Here is a 17,221-nt window from a genome sequence, read left to right as displayed (position 1 = left end):
AAGAAATGAGCTTTTGTCAGTGAGAACCATCTGTGTAATGAACAAACTATATAAATACTCTAGATAGTAAATACCATATATGTTATCTACCTAGATTGTTGGTGACAGCACCCTAAATACAAAAAGAGGTGCATACGCCAGGCAAACGGATCCACGGAGTGCAGAGTCTAGATTCACCCGAGTATCAATTTACAGAGATACAAGGACCCTAAATGTGAACGGGATAAGCTGTTTATACTAGCTGACCTATTGATGCAAAGACAAGTAGGTGAATAATGGTATCACCGGTATTAATTTATCGCAAAATTGCACGTAGGGACTATTAGCATATATTCATGTCTGAAATAAAACCTGTACTTTTTATGCACAGATTCCCTGACGCAACGCGAGGGACTATATCATCACCAATTATAATATTCCAGTACTCCGATGTGGCAATGTATAAAAGGATCACTTGAAAATGTAAGATAAAGCAGGACTTCATCAATAGTGATGCGGTACAACTCCCCGATAGTTCAATATCTAACAAACTGTTATGTATCTATTTTTAGATTAAGAAGATCCTTTAGAAAGTCCTGAAGAAGGTGTTCTAAAGAATACATCACCGAAACGCGTCGACAAACTTTTTAATGAATATGCACTATTAATTGTTTTTTTGTATATTTGAAAATTATGGTTTTTTAAGAATTGAATGTATTGTCCAAAATGTATTGTACATGAAAGGATTTTTATGATTCTATGTAATTATGATAATGTCATTAGGATTTTAATGTGTTTAGCAAATTTTATGATGGTAATATCGTTGCTTTGATAATATCAAAATAAAAACTATATTTTGATACATACAGTTGTTAGTGTTGGTTGAACTATACTACTTGGGGTATTTGCTGTTGTATTGAAGCCTTAAAAAAATGTTTTGTTAAATATAAAGTGATAATACTCAGAAAGGAATTCTCCTTTTTTTTTATTTATTTCCCGGTCCTTTCTGGGTTGTATAGGGAAAGCTCTCCCCTTTTTTCAGTTTTAAAAAATAATGCCTGTCCCAAAATCCATAGGGCGAGGAACATCCCTATTCTCCTTAGGGAAGAGGTAGAAAGAGAACTTGAGAAATTTGTTAAAGCAGATATAATTAAGCCAATGAATCCTCAGAGTGGATTTCTCCGGTTGTAGGGGCAAGACGGAGTAACAGGAAAATCCAGTTGTGCCTAGATTTGAGCCATTTAAATGGTAATATTGTCTCGTAGACAAATTTCCTTTGCCTAAGATATCAGACATGCTGGCAATGATAAAGGATGCTAAATGGTTTTCTACTATTGATTTGTCTGCAGCTTATCAACAGATTCGGCTGAGTGAGGAAAGTAAGCAGTTCAATGTATTTATTACACCTACAGGATGTTTTCAATATAAAAGGATGCTGTTTGGCTTAGCTTTGGATGCTGCCATTTTCAAAAGTCTTGTGTACCAATTGTTTGGAAGATATGCAAGAGTTAGATTCTTTCAAGGTGACATTTTACTTTTTGGTAGAGATAGGGCTGAACATGACAAAGTTTTGGAGGAGTTATTAACATTTTGGAAGAGAAGGGGTTAACTGTTGAATATTCTAAGTGCAAGTTTGGGATGCAATCTGTAACTTACCTTGGACATGGTTTTGAATGGTTGTGAGAAGTGGCCTGGTATATGATGATCACTATTCCAGTGAGCACCTTGCACCAGTCCAAACGACCCTTATGGTGATTGGTTGTAAGTCAACCTTATAGATCAGCTATCCTATTGGTAGCATGGACAAAAGCAGTCTTAGGCTAAACTCAAGAGGGCATGTGAAGCAAGCTGTTTTACCATATGCAATCCTTTTAACATCAAATGAAAGGACACCACACAAGTTATATATTATGAAATATATATATTTATTACTAGAATAATCCCCTGTACTCTTTATGAGCACAGAAGCACAAGCGTTAAACAAAGAACTTCATATAACATACAAAAGTTGCATAAATATGGATAGGCCGGGTGGCCACTCAAACCATATACTAAAATAATGGTATAAGAACCACGTCACGAACAATGGTAAGGCCTAGGGCCTTGAGAATCGCTGGGGCTACACTGGACTAATGAAGGTTAGGTCGGGGGAGGCCCACAGGATACGGGTGCAGTGTCTATAGGCAACCGTTGCACCAATAGAAGTCAATGGTGCGTAAATGTTAGAAAGTTACTGTTTTAGGAGACTTCCGACTGGACTAGAACTTAACCACTTAAAACTAGGACACTAGAGGTGTAAACCACTACAGAAGCACCGGAGTACTCTCGTTACCTCACCCACAGGAAGCGGGTGCATAGGTGTCAAAGTGCGTCAGGTTTCATCGTGGAGTTCTATGGAGCCTGGAGGAAAAGATGCTGCAGGCGACCAGGAGAGAAGAGTCCGGTTGGATCCAAGGGTGGATCGAAGATGTACCTGAAAGCAGAGGGGACAGAGTCTGGGTCACTAGCCAGTGACCAGGATGGAACCAGAAAGGAACCAGGCGATGTCTGGTTGCGATCAGGTGATGTCGGGTAGTTTCTCTCCGCTGCCACATAGACCAGGATGTATCGACGATGACCAGGAGGTAGACACAGACTTTCCCACAAAGGCTCTCGCTGTCGGCGGTGTCGGTTCTCGATTCGGAGTCAACAGGCCTTGGCAAATGCAACCCATGCAGGAATCGGAGATGGCTTCTGGATCGGACCAGCAAGGTCAGATTGGCTGCTCCTTTTCAGGGGAGCGAGGGCCAGTCTGGAGCAACCAGACCAGCAGTGTAAATTTGAAGGATCGTCGTCACAGAGGCCACTAGCCAACGGGCAAGTGACCGGACAACGCGTCAAGCAGGAAAAATGCAAAAGGGCCCCACGCAGCACTCGGTGAGTGTGGAGAGGTGATCTTTGGTGCAAAAGCTGCTCGGGGCTGGGGCTTCTCAATCCTCAATGCACAGCTTCGAGGGTGCCTCAGGAGCTGCACAGGAAGCACTTTGCTGACTTTCCAAGATGGCCGGTTCCCCGTCTCACGTCGCCTCCACGGGTCTCAGCTTGGCTAGGACTGTGGATTGGGCTATTGGAAGTCTGGGGGTCTGGGTCTGGTTGGTCTCTGTCATTTGAGCTCCGGCGGGAGCAACAGCAAAGAAAACCTTTGAGCACTGATGGTGCCTGCTTGTGCAGGGTGGTCACTTCTTGACCACAAGGGAGATTCTTCAGTCTTCTTCGTCGAGTAGGATGTCGAAGGGTCCAGAGTTTTGTATCAAAGTTTCAGTCAGGATGATCTAATGTTTATTGGCACAGCTCCTACCTTTATTCCAAATCAAGGGGCTGGATCTCCTGCTAGGTCCCTCCTATGGGTGGGACCCAGGATGGGGGTGGTTACACCCCTTTCCCTTTGTCCAGTTTCGTGCCAGAGCTGGGGCTGGAGTGCCCCAGCACCGGTTTGAACTGGACTTTGCATGGGACACCTTGTGTGCCCCAGGCAGTGTCTAGTTTCATTCAGCCCTCCCTGCCCAAATCCACTATCTCCTGTCTGGGGTGGTGTAACACCTCCCTGTGACAGGAAACCTTTTGTCCAGGCCTCCCCTGTCGGAGTTTCGGTCAGCAGCAGGAGGCCAGACTTGTGTCTGTGGCAGCAGCATCCATTTTGTGATGCTGAGGCTCTGGTTAGATTTAACCGCGTTTAAGGAAAGTAACATGTCTTCTCCCTCTAGAAGGGTGGAATGCTACCCCCGTCACCAGGACTGGCGAGAGGGTAGTATTCCAAAGCATATGACACCTTACACGACATGTTTTGATAAACCCAAACCATAGATAGCATTTAACTGCGAGGTTCATAATGCACTTAAGAGTATATGGTATGGCAATATCCCAGAACAGCTATAGGGACATGGTTCCGAAAGCTGAAGACAGGCTCAGCTCATGCTAGAGCACCATCTCACATAAAACCAAGCACTCTGCCTCCAGGATTGTTAAGGCCTGCCATAGGAGTGACTTATAGGTGCATATGTGTCCAGATATAGGTTTAGACATAGGTATACTATATCTAAGCAAGGGGTGATTACACCACCTTGCCCCAGCTGAGTGATCAGCCAGTTGTGTCAGTTTAGATGGCCAGCCAGGGGTGGCAAAATATATGCTGCAGCCCCTGGTAGGCCTTGGATGCACCTATGTCCTGGGTACCTATACTACACTGTACAGGGGCTGATAAGGTGACCCAAAGCCCAATTGGTAATGTACCTAGGGTACATGGAGTCCATTTTAAAGAGAGAGCAGATAGCCTGGGACCCTGATTAGCAGGACAGTAATGACACTAAAATGATTATAGTTAAAAAAATAATAACAATAACAATAACAATAAGAATAACAATAACGACTGTGCTTCAGTTCCAAGAAATACCTTCCTAGCAGCGAGGATGCTTAATAGTATATAAGTAGTCAGAACAACCAATCCACACAGCAGGGCAAAAGCAAATGTTTTACCCCAATTTTGTAGGGAGTATAAGGCCTTCTAGACATAACAGTGTTTGTGAAATCATGGAGAGTCATAACATGAGTACGATGTGTCAAGGGATTTCCACAGTTTCCTGTGCGATTTACGCCATGGAGAAGTATAGAGAGATTCATTATCAGCATCTCTTAAAGAGAATAGCCAGTCCTGCCACATTCTAAAAGAGACTTCTCTGGCACTTTTCCATTTACTTAGAATGACTTTACATGCTAGAGTGAGCATGAGATCCATCAAATGCCGGTCCTGTAAGTTTACAAGTTGAGGATCCAGTGCCCCCAATAAAATGTAGGAGAAATCTCTTGGAGGTAAGAAATTAAAGGTTTTTTGTATATAATTATAGATTTTGTCCCAGAAGGATTGTAAGGAAGGCCAATAAAAGAGCACGTGGGCCAAATTGCCTACGTGAGATTTACAGTTCCAGCATGTGGGGCTATCACTGAGTTTAAGCTTAAAAATATTCTCTGGTGTCCAGTACGACCTATTTATTAACATTATTTTGGTCTGTGAGAGTATAGGCGATATCTTGTCAGAGAATGGGGTCAGGTGAATCTTTTCCCAGTCAAATGGTATATTGTTGGAGTTGACTTCATTTTCCCATGTCATCTCAAATTTTCTATGAGATTTTCGTGAGTTAGGAGAAAGAAGTTTATATACTTTGGAGACAGTGTGCCCAGACTTTACGAGTTGTGTTAACTTGGCGACTATCGAAGGGTCAGAGGAAGTGATGGAGCGTAATGAAAGGAGCGATTTGAGTTTTACGAATTTATAAAAGTCTAATGGTTTAAGCCCATGTTGGGTTTGGAGGTCGGAATAGCGTAGAGGTAATGAACCTGTAAAGAGATTTTTGACTAGATTTACTCAGTTTTTAGACCAGTGTTCCCAGTATAGTGACCTGCCATCTATCTTCAAGCTCGGGTTGTACCATAAGGAGGCCAGGTTGGATTTATTAATTTTGATGTTGGTCTTGGAAACCCGTTCCAATCTCAGCAGGGCCCTCTTAGTATTGAGCAGAATGTATTTTGAGTGGGGAAAAGCAGAGACATCCGCTGTTAGAAGAGCGGAAAGAGGCATATTATTAATGATCGATCTCTCTATATCCAACCAGACAGGGTTGTAGTCTGTTTGGGGGAGTAGCCAGTTAGAACCCTGTTTACATAAATACGCAGTCTGATTGTTTCTAAAGTTCAGGAGACCCAGACCCCCTTTTTCCTTGAGCAATTGAAGTTTACTCAATGAGATTCTGGGTTTCTTGCCTTGCCATAGAAACGTATTTTAAAGTTTATAAACCTTCTTCAGGAAGTCATTCGATAGTAACATTGGGAGCATGCTGGCTCGATAATTACCTAAAGGGGTTATCATCATTTTCAATGTCTACGCCCTAACCCACCATGATAAGAATTTCAGGGACCACCCATCCAGCAGCGTAGATATCTTTTTGTGAAGGGAGTTGGTGGTGATCAGATCTTTCTCGAAGTCCAGGCCCAGGTACTTGAAGCATTTAGGTTTCCGAAAGTAAGCCTGTGTCACCAATAATGTCTTTGTCACCAATGTTCAAGAATTTCACTTCCGTCGTATCTTTATTTAATTTGTAACCAGAGACTATGGCGAAGCCCGCTTTTGAAGACAATAGAGCCGGTATTGCGGGTTCAGCCTTTTCAGATATCACTAAGACATCATCGGCGTAGGCCGTTATTTTGACAGTGCAATTGTCAAAGCATATCCCCAAACTCCGATCGTTATTCCTAAATGATAAAGGAAGGATTCAATAGCAAGCAGGAATAAAGAGGGGGAAAGAGGACAGCCTTGTCTAGTACCTTGTTCTAGCTTAAAGGAGGATGAGAGACAGCCTCCCGCTCTAACTCTGGCTGAGGGATTGGAATGTAAAGCCATCACCATACGAGTGAAATTCTCCCCTAATTTAAATGTATCCAGCGCTGCTTTCAGGTAGGACCAGTCCACTTTATAAAAGGTCTTTTCGGCATCTAGGGTAACTGCAACTGTTGGGGAGTCAGTGGATTTGGCTTTCTCTAGTATATGAGCTAAGATGCGCGTATTGTCGCTAGAAAGTCTGTTTTTTAAGAAGCCCACTTTTGAGGGGTAGATGAGTTTGGGTAAAAATTTTTTAATTCATTTAGCGAGAATCATAGCATAGATTTTACAATCTAAGTTAATTAGTGATATTGGTCAGTAATTTTTCGGGAGTGGGAGGTATTTTACATCTTTGGGAATTACTGCTATGATAGCTTCAGCTGGTGTACCGCTAACTTGGCCGGTATTAGCAAATTCATTATGTAGGCTGAGTAATGGCTGGATCAGTATCGGAGTGAAACATTTGTAGAACTTTGTGTTAAACCTGTCTGGGCCGGGGGCTTTCTCAGATTTAAGTGCTTTGATTATGATCTCAATTTCTGAAGCAGTGATCGGGTTATTAAGTTCTGATTGATCTTGGACCGATAACGTGGGAAGCGAGCAATTGTTCAGATAATCATGTGTTTTAGAGCCATCAAGATGTTTGTTTTTGCTGTATAAAGTGTTATAGAACACCTTAAAAATGTCTGCGATTTTGACGGGTCAGAGTGAGTCACCCCAGACTGGTCTGTTAAGCTCCTTATCATGGATTTCTGCAGTTTAAACTTCAAATAAGAGGCAAGGCTCTTGCCTGCTTTATTGGATTCACATAATTTGGTATTTTTTGTGTTTTCAGCCATATACCCGCTCTTTCACTGACTATCTTATTGTATTCATATTTCTTATTCATTATTTCCTTCAGGACGAGGGTATCTCTAGTGATTATATGTCTCTTCTCTAGTGTAGCAATTTCTTGCTCCAAACGTACAAGGTTGCTGTTGGAATCTCTCCTCTAATGGCACATTTAAGAGCTTCTCAACGTGTAGGGTCTGATGTTTCACTTTCTTTATTGGACATAAGGTATTCCTGTATTGCATTCTCGATGGCTCGCTTATGGGTGTCTTTCTCTAACACTTCATTGTTAAGCCTCCAAAGATTTGTTCTCTTGACATTATTCACCATGGTTAATGATAATGTGATATATGAATGATCCGAGATCACTTTTGGTTCAATCGAGGTTTCCTTGATGCTAGTGGTAGCATTCCCAGAGATGAGTACGTAATCAATGCGTGAGTAGGTGTTGTGTGGTGTAGAAAAGAAAGTGTAGTCCTTCCCTGTGGGGTTTTCTAGTCTCCAGGAGTCTATCAAATTAAAACGTGAGCAGAGATTGAGAAGGGTTTTATGAGAGGTGTTGGGGTGGAAAGGACAGCGGGAATCCCTTTCTAGTGTTGGGTCCAAAGGTAAATTGAAATCGCCGGCCATTATGTGTATTGCATTATCTGGGATCGTGCAGATATGTTCGCTCAGCTCATTCCAGAAGTCCTGATCGTCCTTGTTAGGCGTGTATATGTTAGTGACATAAAATTCCTTATTATCCTTTGATAGTTTTGTGGAGATCCATCTCCCTTTAGTGTCGGAAGTACTATTTAGTATGTCAATATTAGATTTCTTTGCGATTAAGGTAAGAACCCCATTCTTTTTCCGTAGTGCGTCAGAACCCACAACGTCGCTGAATAATCTGCTTCTAAGTGAATTGAATTGTGTTGAGTCGATCTTCGTCTCCTGGAGTAAAATAATGCCCCCTTTTTAGGTCTCGCAGAGAGACCTATTGCGGTGAAACCAAAAAGTTAAACCAGGCGGATAGCGAGCGCGGATTTCCAACAGTTCGCGCGAAATCCCGTGACCACAAGCACGCGCATTTCCCCACCTCAAAGCCATCAGCCTCCCTCCCACAGGCTTCCCCAGCGCGCTTGCCATAATTGCATCAGACCCGACCTTACCAGTTGCATCCCGTGCTTCGCCACCCACTGCTTCACACTTAAGTTGAAGGCAATCTGCTTCTCCGCTCTTCAAAGGCTCTGCTCCCCAACCCCTCCCGTTCTTGCGCCCTCTAACGTGACTCACATTTCTCCTCCCCCACATTTCTCCTCCCCCCTCCCCACAGCGATTCACTTGAAATGTGTACTCTCACGAAAACTACAAACTGTAAATATATGACCATGTTTGTTCAAACTTATGGTATGCTACGTCCGCCATTCGCTTTAAACATGTTCTTTTTCTGCAAATAACTTTATTTCTTGTTGTTTATGAAGATAATCAAGTATCGTCTTCTGTTAGATCGGATGGTTTATGCCTTTTACGTTTAGTGAGATAACTTTAAGATTGTTTTTGTTGTGTGCCAAGGCACCTGGTGAAGTTAACGTTGACAGGAGAGCGTTGTGTACATGAAGTGTGTGATACCGATCTTGTATTGAACCGTGAGTGGTGCACTATATACCAGAGTATAGTTAGTAGAATTTCGGTGTGTGGGCCACAACGTAAAAAGGCAACTGAGTGGTTTGCTATTAAGCAGTCTAACGCAATGACTGTATAAGATCACATGTAGCAAGGCGTACGTTAGCACTATAAGTATTCTCTTGACATCCGTGAAAATATCATGCGTGTAGGTAAACCCTTCGGAATCATCGCACAAAGCTACAGTTAAAATTGGAATCTGGCACTTGAGCGTGGAAAACAATAACACACGGAAAAAATCAAGCAACATACAATAAGAAGAAAGAAAAATTGAGAAATCAGGATCAAAACCCCATACCTACCCACCCACTCCCCAGTCCCTTCCACCCCACCCTGAAAGTACTTAGTAGACATGGTGACAAGGGGAAAATAGCTCCCCTCCCATGGTAGCTAACATAGTCATGTTGAACATTTGAAACCAATTCTTATACCGAGAACAGCAAACTCTAACTATATTGACTAGAGCTAAATTTAAATGCTTGACAAGAATTGACTTTGTCTTAGGAGCGGTTCGGGAGACCGATATTGTACAGTCTCTATCATGCTATCTTCTAAGACTATCCCAGTTGAGCGTTAATATGAACATTAACAAGACATAAGGCATTTAAGCTTTTACTAAGGTATTAGCCTAAAAGCAGAGAGCTAGAAATTAACTAGAAACGAGCTAGTAATGGGCCATTAGCCACTAGTGAGCAGGTAACCAGTAGTTAGTATTGACCGACTAGCGAATTGAACAAGTATACTGAGATCTAAATAAAATGTTGAATATGATTACGCTGAACAGTTACATTTGCGGATAAACATCTTATTGGAACCTCTAACGAGCTGCATCGTGCATTATGAAACTGACGCAATTGAACAGTGATGTGAACACATTACAAAGCATTAGACCAGTAGACAAATACTTAGATTAACTTAGAGAGGTATTCAGGTGCCTTCACTGGAGGATTCCGGCGTTGCAGTGTCCATTGAGAGATCATCTGGGCCGTCGAGGAACCTTTTCAATTGTAGCGGGTCCATGAAGACTTGAGGGACCCCTTGAATCACTATACGGAATCTTGCTGGGCCTGCAAAACCAAACTGGTAGTTCAGAGAGCGTAGCCTAGGGCGAAGAGCAAGGAAACCTTTCCTAACATCCACCGTCTCTTTACTGTAATCTTGGGAGATAAAGATTTTGTTGGTTTTCCATAGAATATGATTGTTCTTACGCATGAAGGCCAGGATCTGTTCAACATGTTGGTAGAGGAGAGGTTTGCATACAATTGGCCTTGGTCCTTTTTGACTTGGTGTAATTCTTGATGGGACCCTGTGGGCCCGATCAAACTCTAAAGTATTGCTGAAGGACAGGTTAGTCGCTTGTATGAACCAGGATTCCAGGAAGGAGATGCATGAACCAGAGGGATCCTCTTCTCCCTCCGGAATTCCAAAAATACGCAGGTTCCTTCTTCGATTCCTATCTTCAAGTTCAGACAGTCTTATTGTTAGAGAGTCTGTTGTGGTCGACAGAATTTTGAGGGATTTACAGACTTTTGTCTCTGTGTCTTCCAAATGGCTTATTCTGTTCTCCATTTCGGATAGCCTGACATTGGTGTCTCTGATGTCCTGTCTGATTGCAGAGATTTCTTCATTCGTTGATTTTGCCAAATCGTGAACCTCTGCCAGTTTGTTCAATATTGTGTCCATTGTCGCGTTAATGTCGCCATCACCTTTAGTAGGTGAGTCACGATTCGGAGGGTCTGCCTTGAGTCTCTTGAGGTACTTGGCTTCTTTTTCTCCTATGTTGAATGAACCTGATAGTCGTAATACTTATGTAGTTTGTAGGCAAGAAACTGTATTTTGCAGGCAGTAGGTCATAGGAAATTGACTTTCTTCCCCAATGTGGATCTTGTAGTGTAGAGGAGCTGGTAACCGGTTCTCGCTGTGGCATGTAGGTAGTGTCCCGCAGGGAAGATATTGTATGGCTGTTAGGTATTAGATATTGTATGGCTATTAGTCTCCTAGTGGCTATTAGTCTCCTAGTGGAAACTTGCTGGTAGAGTGATAACAGGCTAGTGCGGCACTATAGTATTGCGAAGTTTTGATATAATAGTGTAGCCAGGCGTGTAAAAAACAGCAGCAGGATTCGTAGTGAGTCAGGAATGTTAAGAACTTTCCACAATAACGGCCATCTTAGGGTCAGGCAAAGCTGAGGTTAGAGATAAGCATCCTGAGGCGGCAGCCATTTTGAAGTCAGGCATCATGAGTATAAGATTATAAAGTAAAGTTATTCCACAAGTATCATTATCATCTCACATAAGCGCTAGGTCCCTAGCTTGTTCACACTTGTCAGCTATGTGACAATCGAAGAGCAGCAGAGGTCTGTTCTGAGCAGTTTGCTGCTGCTTTTATTTGCATTTTTCCGGTACAATTTCCTCAACTGTCGAATTAATGATTTAATTATTTGAATATATATCATGCCGCCAGCTCAGAGCCAAACATGCCAATTACTCCGATTACGCCGAATTGCTGTTAATTGAATGAATTGTGTGGCAGGTATCAGCTGAGTTGTTGTTTAATGCACTGTTTGTCAGCGCTTACATTCATTTACAGCTCCAGTAAAACGCTGCCTCATTGATTGCTCGCTGGGTGCTGCCGCCGAGATTCAGTGTGAGCTAACAGGCCTGTGCAGCTGATTCCACGGGTGCGCTCAAAGGGGAATGCCTGAGGTAAATGCGGTAGAATCCCTTACGGGGTGCCGAGTACGCCTCCCATTTTAGGTGCGAACGCGCGCAACATACCAGGGATTAGTTGAGTTGTTTCCGAGTGGCCCTGAGCGATCCCGTCGGTGTACAGATCAATTCAACTGCATACAACTGCATTCCGATGTCTTTTCAGCCTCAATGCATCGGCATGAGAGTTTCGAGAGGTCACACCAGCAATGGCCACTTCTGCAGCCGAGCTCCGGCGTGGTCGGAGGCAGGCAGATCAAAAAGCTGAGCTGTTTTGAGCTTGGTGATGCCTCTGGGAGCGCAGGGATTTCTCTTAAATGGAAACCGCGGGTGCACCCAGCATTCTGCCGCCTTTTCCTTGGTAGTAGTAGTGCTGCTTCCCTCAAACAGTGCACAAAAAGGCTACACCATGGGAGGAGGCGAAAGCTCACGCCGCCATCTTCGCCGACGTCCAAGCCATTTTGATCCTGATTTAACCACTGTGGTCACTGTGGACGCAAGCAACACAGGATTGGGGGGTGTGCTGACACAAATTGATGAGGGTGGTAAATAGACTGTAACCAGCGTTAGAAGTGGGCGGGGACGGAAGGGCACGGCGTGCCCTTACTTCTTAAAATTATGTTAGTCCGTTCCCCTACTTCTTAGTTTTGAAAGAGCGTACCGGGGACTGTAAAATTGCCATACTTTAAAGTACACCTTTTTTTCTTTTTCACGCATGAGTCAATCAATCAATCAATCAGTGACACTTATAAAGCGCGCTACATACCCGTGGGGTCTCAAGGCGCTGGGGGGGGGGGAGCCGCTACTGCTCGAACAGCCAGGTCTTCAGCTTCTTCCTGAAGGAGAGGTGGTCTTGGGTCAGGCGTAGGTCGGTCGGGAGGGAGTTCCAGGTCTTGGCGGCCAGGTGGGAGAAGGACCTTCCTCCTGTAGTCGCTCTTCGGATGCGGGGGACGGCGGCGAGGGCGTGGTTGGCTGATCGGAGGTGGCGGTTGGGAGCGTAGAAGTTGACTCGGCTGTTGAGGTAGCTCGGGCCTTGGTCGTGTAGGGCTTTGTGTGCGTGGGTGAGGAGGCGGAAGGTGATTCTTTTGTTGACGGGGAGCCAGTGAAGGTCTCGCAGATGTCCGGAGATGTGGCTGGTTCGTGGGATGTCGAGGATGAGTCTGGCTGAGGCGTTCTGGATCCGCTGGAGTCTCTTCTGGAGCTTGGCGGTGGTCCCGGCGTAGAGGGCGTTGCCGTAGTCCAGTCGGCTGGTGACGAGGGCCTGGGTGACGGTCTTCCTGGTCTCGGTGGGGATCCACCAGAAGATCTTCCGTAGCATGCCTAGGATGTTGAAGCATGCCGAGGAGACGTTGTTGACTTGCCTGGTCATGGAGAGGGAGGAGTCCAGGATGAAGCCCAGGTTGCGTGCATGGTCTGTCGGTTTGGGTGCGGTGCCCAGGGCGGGAGGCCACCAGGAGTCGTCCCAGGCGGAGGGAGAGGAGCCCAGGATGAGGACCTCCGTCTTGTCCGAGTTCAGTTTCAGGCGGCTGGTCGTCATCCACTCGGCTACCTCTTTCATCCCTTCGTGCAGGTTGGCTCTGGCGGCGGCGGGGTCGTTGGTCAGGGAGAGGATCAGCTGGGTGTCGTCGGCGTAGGAGATTATGCTGAGGTTGTGTTTGCGTACGATGGCCGCGAGGGGGCTCATGTAGACGTTGAAGAGGGTGGGGCTCAGAGATGATCCTTGGGGGACGCCGCAGATGACTTCGGTGGCCTCTGACTTGTACGGTGGTAGGCGGACTCTCTGTGTTCTCCCGTCGAGGAAGGAGGTGATCCACTCCAGCGCCTTGTCCTGGATTCCGACGTTGCTGAGGCGCCGTACTAGGGTGCGGTGGCAGACCGTGTCGAATGCCGCGGAGAGGTCTAGGAGGATGAGGGCCGCTGTTTCTCCATTGTCCATCAGGGCTCGGATGTCGTCGGTGGCGGCGATGAGGGCGGTCTCGGTGCTGTGGTTGGCTCGGAAGCCGGACTGTGAGGGGTCGAGGGATCCGTTCGTCTCGAGGAAAGCGGCCATCTGCTTGTTGACGGTCTTCTCGATGACTTTGGCTGGAAACGGGAGGAGCGAGATGGGGCGGTAATTCTTGAGGTCGGTGGGGTCCGCTGTTGGTTTCTTGAGTAGGGCGCTGAGTTCGGCGTGTTTCCAGCTCTCGGGGAAGATGGTGGTGTCGAGGGATGTGTTGATGATGTCTCGCAGGTGGGGTGCGATGACAGCGTCGGCTTTGTTGAAGACGTGGTGAGGGCAGGGGTCGGTCGGTGATCCGGAGTGGATGGAGTTCATCGTGCGGATGGTGTCTTCGGTGCTGATCGGGGTCCAGGCGTGGAGGGTGGTGGTGGGGGGTGGTTGTTCGGTCATGGTGTGCGTTGGTTGGTTGTTGAAGCTGTTGTGTATGTCCGCGATCTTGTTGTGGAAGTATGAAGCCAGGGAGTTGCAGAGGTCTTGCGATGGGGTGATGTCGTTGTTTCCTGCGCTGGGGTTGGAAAGCTCTTTGACGATGTTGAAGAGTTCCTTGCAGTTGTGTGCGTTGTTGTCCAACCGGTCCTTGAATGCTGTTTTCTTGGCGGCGCGGATCAGCTGGTGGTGTTTCCGGGTGGCAAGTTTGAAGGAGGTCCTGTTGTCCGGTGTCGGTTCCCTTCTCCAGACTTTCTCGAGGGCTCGGCAGTTCTTCTTGGAGCTCTTGAGTTCGTCGGTGAACCATGGGGCTTTCTTGCTGCCGGGTCTGCTGGGCGGGGTCCTCAGTGGGGCAAGTTCGTCCGCGCAGTTGCTGATCCACTTCGTGAGGTTGTCGGCGGCCTGGCTGGGGTTCGCTGAGCTGGCAGGAGGGTGCTGGCTCAGGGAGGTGGCGAGCTGGTCTGCTGTGATCTTGTTCCAGCTTCTGCGGGCGGTCTGTTGCTGGTGGTGGTGGGTCGTTGTTTTCTTGAAGGTGAAGTGGACGCAGCTGTGGTCCGTCCATTGAAGCTCTGTGGTGTGGCTGAAGTTGATGTCCTTGCTGGATGAGAAGACAGCGTCGAGTGTGTGTCCGGCGAGGTGGGTGGGGGTGGACACCAGTTGCTTGAGTCCCAGGTTGGTGAGGTTGTCGAGCAGGGTGCTGGTGTTGCGGTCGTTGTTGTTCTCCAGATGGAAGTTGAGGTCTCCCAGGAGGATGTAGTCAGCGGAGGGGAGGGCATGTGGGCTGACGAAGTCGGCGATGTCCTCGCTGAATTGTGTGCGTGGTCCAGGGGGTCGGTAGATCAGGGTGCCTCTGAGGGTGGTGTTCGGGTTGGTGTGGATCTGGAAATGCAGGTGTTCGGCGGTGGTCAGGGAGTTGTCGGTGCTGGTCGTGAGACGGATGGTGCTCCTGTGGATGATGGCGATGCCTCCTCCCATCTGGTTGGCGTTTCGGTCCCTCCGGACGATCTTGTAGCCCTCTGGGATGGCGATGGCGATGTCGGGAGCTGAAGAGGCGTTCATCCAGGTCTCCGTGAGGAAGGCAACGTCTGGAGCTGTGGTGTCGAGGAGGTTCCAGAGTTCGATGGCATGTCTGTGGATGGAGCGGGTGTTGAGCAGGATGCACTTGAGGTGGGTACTGCTGGTGTTCGGCTTGGTGGGTGCTGGTGCGAGGCAGGTCCGGATGCAGGTGAACTTGCAGGCGTGGCAGCTGAAGGGTCCGTGGGTACGTCGTGGAGAGGCTTGATGGCATTCTGGGAGTCGGCCGGTGTTGAGAGCGGTGAGGGTGGCGGCGGAGTACGTCAGGCGGGTCGGTCGGGGTCTTCGTGGGCCAGGGGTCCTGGCGCTGGTCGCGATCCGGTCGCGGACGGGCGTAGACGGGCTTACCTTTGGCGCGCCTTCGGCGCACAATCGGCGCGCCCGCTGCGCGTGACCGCTGCGCGTCCGCACGGTCGCCATTTAAGGCGAAGTGCGCGGGTGGGCGGAGCAGCTGGGAGGCGGGAGCGGGGAGGGAACAGAAGAGAAAAAGGGGCGGGGCCAATGTCGGTGGCGGGAAGCGAGAGCGGAGGGCGGCGAGGTAGGCGGCCAATCAGGAAGGAAACAGGACACGGCACAGGGGATACAAAGAAATTAACAGGCACAAATTTAGGGCAAAACAAATAAAAACGGCAAAATACGCGAGCAGACGGCAGAAACAGACAAGCACAAATTACGGGCAAAACAAGGAAAAACAGCAAAATACGCGAGCAGACGGCAGAAACAGACAAGCACAAATTTAGGGCAAAACAAGGAAAAACAGCAAAATACGCGAGCAGACGGCAGAAACAGACAAGCACAAATTTAGGGCAAAACAACTGGGAAACCAGAGGGGAGCGACCACGGCGTCAGCGAGGCCGGCGGCGAGGCAGAAGGCAGGCAGAGGGGAACACACGCAGCAGCTGGTGGCCGTGCGGCGCGGGGGTGTCCAACGTGAATATTCAGAAGGCCTCCTCCCCTTCCCCGCTGGGTCTAATGGGCCTAATTGGGTCTAATGGGCCTGCAAAGTGAGACTGAAAGGGCCATCAGTGTAGCATAGTGCGAAAACGGCTACTCTGATGGCCCTGCGGCTGCTGTGAGCTAGTGATCACACCTCATTTGTGACGACGCTGCCAGCAAATTTACATGCCAATTTAAAGCTGCTATTAGTTGGGTTTTGTGGCAGTGATATTCACAGTGTTTACCTGCTGAAGCAACGTTCATCAATGCCTACCAGACTGTTTCCTGGCAATCTCGGCCCGGAGGTGCACCGGGGCCGTTTTCACGCCACTTCTAGTTCTGTTGACAGTTGTCCTCCCCATACAGGCCCCGGTGTAACACACACCATTCCAAAGATGTTTGAGAAACCCAAGGGCAAGAGTGGTTTTGCACCCATAACCAAACGAGTAAGCTCATATTTGGAAGCAGTATTTACACCACCTCCTGACCCATGTGCACATGATTTGGCAGATTTAATAATTGCATGTACTAACAGATTCGCCCCCCTGCAAAGCCCCATTGATAATGACGCCATCTGTGCAGACAAATCTTTTCCAACTCAAGCAATGACAGCCCCGGCGTTTGACCCCAGTATTTAGGAGTCTGTTAGTGATTTAAGAAAATATTCCAATGTTCTGAAGTCTATGATTGGTGACCTTATGGGGATGATGAAGGGCAGGAGCAGTGATGGGTCAGGAGCAGTGATGGGGCAGGAGCAGTGATGGGGCAGGAGCAGTGATGGGGCAGGAGCAGTGATGGGGCAGGAGAGGCGACAGGGCAGGAGAGGAGACGTGGAAGGAGAGGCAATAGGGCAGGAGAGGTGACCGGGCACAAGAAGTGACGGGCAGGTGACATGACAGGCAGGTGATGTGACGGGCAGGTGAGGTGATGGGCAGGTGAGGTGATGGGCAGGAGAAGTGACGGGGCAGGAGAGGTGACGGGGCAGGAGAGGTCACGGGGCTTGAGCTAGAGCAGTAACCGGGTGTGAGCGGTGAAAGGACAGCAGCGGTGAAAGGACAGGAGAAGTGAACGGGGCAGGAGAAGTGAACGGGGCAGGAGCAGTGAACGGGGCAGCAGAAATGAACGGGGCAGCAGAAATGAACGGGGCAGGAGCAGTGAACGGGGCAGGAGCAGTAAACGGGGCAGGAGCAGTGAACG

At 47.5% G+C, this 17,221-nt stretch overlaps 1 protein-coding gene across 1 annotated transcript in view; it reads right to left on the bottom strand.

The window, feature by feature from the left end:
• The window catches only part of LOC147728074 (uncharacterized), a 755,421-nt gene extending 739,525 nt beyond the window's left edge, over nucleotides 1–15,896 (bottom strand). Inside the window, exon 1 of the mRNA XM_086962769.1 lies at nucleotides 15,772–15,896. The gene's annotated coding sequence lies outside the window, so the exon portion shown is untranslated. The remainder of the gene's footprint in view (nucleotides 1–15,771) is intronic.
• Nucleotides 15,897–17,221: the final 1,325 nt, after the last annotated feature.

This window comes from Lissotriton vulgaris, chromosome 3_1 (genome assembly GCF_964263255.1).
Source record: "Lissotriton vulgaris chromosome 3_1, aLisVul1.2, whole genome shotgun sequence".
NCBI classification, from domain to species: Eukaryota; Metazoa; Chordata; class Amphibia; order Caudata; family Salamandridae; genus Lissotriton; species Lissotriton vulgaris.
Note: the sequence above shows the minus strand (reverse complement) of the source record. Positions and strands in the feature narration are given on the sequence as shown.